At 36.2% G+C, this 3,736-nt stretch overlaps 1 long non-coding RNA gene across 1 annotated transcript; it reads right to left on the bottom strand.

Moving 5' to 3' along the window:
- Window positions 1–1,445: 1,445 nt before the first annotated feature.
- On the bottom strand, window positions 1,446–2,789 carry LOC126368113 (uncharacterized). The gene is made up of 3 exons (XR_007566538.1): window positions 2,695–2,789; window positions 2,386–2,577; window positions 1,446–1,651 (listed from the first exon to the last, which is right to left on the bottom strand). It is a non-coding gene; the product is annotated as an uncharacterized LOC126368113 (long non-coding RNA).
- Window positions 2,790–3,736: the final 947 nt, after the last annotated feature.

Below are 3,736 nucleotides of genomic sequence, written 5' to 3'. Positions count from 1 at the left end.
CAGATTTATTATAAGTATAGATAAATTGCGCAAACAAAATTAAATTTTATACTTACTGGAAGATATCACACATTTTATATAAGTGTTAAAGGAATGATAATATAATGATGATCTCCGATCGATTTCAGCCATGGCGACCTCTTCCACTTCTAGTCGGCACGACACTGATGCTTATGTAGCCTATCTTCACAGTGAACTCCCGCGCACAGTCAGGGCACGTGAGCACACAGTTTCGGTAATTATAATGAATAGCAGGAAAAAATACATTTTGAAAACCAAAAACATATCATTAAAAATAAGGAAACGGTTTATTAAATCATATATTTGGAGCATTGCACTCTATGGAAGTGAAACGTGGACTATGACACAGAGAGACAGAGAGAGGTTGGAAGCGTTTGAGATGTGGTGTTGGCGAAGGATGGAGGGTATAAGCTGGACTGAAATGGTGTCAAATGAAAAAGTGCTGGAAAGAGTTGAAGAAAAGAGAACCATATTGAAGACTATAGAGAACCGGAGAGGAAATATGATTGGCCACCTGATACGACACGACAACACAATTTATAACAAACATTATAGAAGGAAAAATTGAAGGGAAGAGAGGAAGGGGTAGACCTAGGATAACATTTATGAAACAAATAAAAGAGAAGGTGCAGGTCGTGTCGTATCGGGAGGTGAAGGTTTTGGCGGGAAGAAGAGACAACAGCGCAGCTCTTAAATAGAGAGAGAGAGCAGGAGGGGGACGGGCCTTCAACTCGTCACGTTTAGCGTCGAGGTCTGGCGTGCGCTGAAGGAATACAACACCAGTAAATATCCGTTTTTTTAATAGCTATTATTAACGCAAGCCCGTAAAATTCCTATAAAAGTGGACGGAGATATTTTGGATGCCAATAAACAAGCATTTGTATCCGACATTTGTAATAATTTCTTAAGTCTTACACCAGCAGAAACATAATCAAAAAGAAATAGATAGATAAGTTAATTCAGAATTTTTACACATACATACATAAACTCACGCCTATTTCCCACCGGGGTAAGCAGAGACTATAGAATTCCATTTGCTTCGATCCTGACACGCTTCTCTTGCTTCCTCCACATTCATCAATCGCTTTATACACGCACGCCGGTTCAGAGTAGCGGTATATAAAGCGAAAGTTGATGGTAGGGCTGGCAGAGGAAGACCGAGAAGGACTTACGATGACCAAATTGGAGATGTCCTTAGAAAAGGTTCAGAATTTTTATTTATTTTTATACATATATTTGGGAAACAAACAGCTATAACATTACAAATAACTATTACAGTTACACATTATATCCAAACTTTAGCATAAGCCAACAAAGTTTCCACCACCAAATCGTAAAAATGTCAACTTAAGTTGCAGCGACGCGAGGACTCTTTTTAAAAAGTAAAAATTGAAGTTTGAATTTAAACTTTTTAATGTGTACTCTACAATGGTCAACTTAAGACTAAACTTACGAGCTAATTCTATTTACTAAGAAGGTTATCAAAATAACAATACCTCCCGTTAGTTCGGGCTTATCTCTAGCTGAATGCGCAGGACGTTGTCCGTCTGCGCCGGGAGTCTGCGACGCAATACTTAGAAAGCTTACGTCGGGATTCTTACAGTACCCGCGGTAGATCCGGAATACATAACTAGAGTGTACAAGAAAAATGCAACATAATTAAATAAAGTATAAAGGGGTATTTATTAATAATACAATTACCGTAAACCACATACACATACATATACATAAACTCACGCCTATTTCCTACCGTAAACCAATTATGTCAAATTACAGACTTTGTTAAGAATAACATTAGTAATAGTTTCCACAGTGAATTCATGTTCCTAATAAAATTGACGTATCATAACATAAATGTAGCCAAGTTTAACAATAGGAAACTATCCTCATGAAGGCGACGAATGTCAACCGTAAAAATCACCAGATAACTACACTTTGAGTGCACTTATGAATATGTAACTTTTTTTTTTTTTTGACATGACTTATTGTAGATTTGCCGCAGATGGCATTAACTACTCGGCCGGACAAATGGGGAGCGCTAAAGGCTCTCACCCGGTTGAATATGTAACATATTTATTATATTATAAATATATGACTCAATCTTACAAAAATATATATACTTATAGAATTAAGCTTTTCAATAAATATATTGATGATGTGATTAAAAGAGATTTTACTAAGCACTTAGTGAGTTCTTTATAAAAAGTTTAGATTTAGTATAAAGTACAATAACGTCTATCTCTAGGGAGAACTATAAATAACGTAAATTGAATTGGTATTGAAGTAACCTAACCAAATTAGTAAACAAAGGCTGCGGTGGAAATGAAAGCAACAGATTTCAATTACAACGTTTAAATTACTCACCCACGTGTAAAGTTTAGCCTCCGTGGTCTAGTGGTCAGAGCGTTAAGCTCACAATCTGGAGGTCCGAATTCGATTCCCGATGGTGACATTGTCGAAATCACTATGTCCTTTGTTTGGTAAGGATTTTTCATTCATTAAGGATTCTTGAAGATATTGAAGGCGAAAGGACGTAAAAATCAACAGTCACTGTTCCTGAAAATGAAAACGCGTAACTTTGAATATAAATGGGAAATAATAAACAGAGGAACAGAATTTTACGCCGCCTAAATATTCCAATAAAACATCAAAAAAGAACAATAAGTAACTGACTATTTTAACTAGTGCTACTGATCAATAGATCAACTCCGACAAGAAAGATGAACATCGTAAAATTATCACAACACAACTTATTCGTTGTGCCTGTGTCCATACTCTAGTTGAATTTACAATCTGTGCAAATATTATGCACTAACGTGTACTCAGAGAGTTGATTTACGTCATAATCTGTACGTAGGAGCCCCAGGCACGGACCGGTAATACGTAATTCAATACAAACTATTCGATAACCCGTCTTCGAGTCTTTACAATGATGCGAACCCGAACTAGTTAATTAACGAAAGACTAATAATAAGTGATGGATTACAAAACTTGGAATTTGTCACTTTAAGATGTTAATGTAATGAGATTTGTGACGTAGTAATGACGTCATGTCTGGACTGCCATTTACATTATTATTATTGCGTAAGGCAGACATAAATAAAATATCCTGCGTGGATCATATATCCAGCTTAAGCTCCCTAATCAAGTCTCTGCCGCATCCGTCACACAATGCAGCCCGGGCTATGCCATTGCCTTATTACATTACACTCACTCACACACACACACACACACACACACACACACACACACACACACACACACACACATTGACACATTGTCTGCAAATAATTATACAGAATGTAGGCAAAATCGTAACGAATACTGAAGGAGTAGATTCAGACATGATTCTGAGTTAATATTAAGTGGAATTTTCCGTCGCATTTTTTTTTTTAATTATTATCAATTCTATACTTTTGCGACAGAAAATTCCACTTGATTTTAACTCAGTATAATGAGCTGAATTATTTCGCTCAGTAAAGATACTGTATATAGACACCGTAACGAATACCGAGGTGGATGATTCAGATCTGATTTGAAATTAAGTGGAATTTCCTATCGGAAAATTCATGCAAATGTTAGTGTTCTTTTTAATTATTTTTAGTTCCATACTTTTGCGACGGAAAATTCCACTTGATAGAATCATGATCTGAATCATCCTTCAAAGTTTTCGTTACGTTGTAACTAACACTCTGTATGAGGTAACTACGTTTAA

The sequence above is a fragment of the Pectinophora gossypiella genome, chromosome 7 (genome assembly GCF_024362695.1).
Source record: "Pectinophora gossypiella chromosome 7, ilPecGoss1.1, whole genome shotgun sequence".
NCBI classification, from domain to species: domain Eukaryota; kingdom Metazoa; phylum Arthropoda; class Insecta; order Lepidoptera; family Gelechiidae; genus Pectinophora; species Pectinophora gossypiella.
The sequence above is the reverse complement of the archived record's forward strand: the minus strand, read 5'-3'. Positions and strand labels throughout refer to the sequence as shown.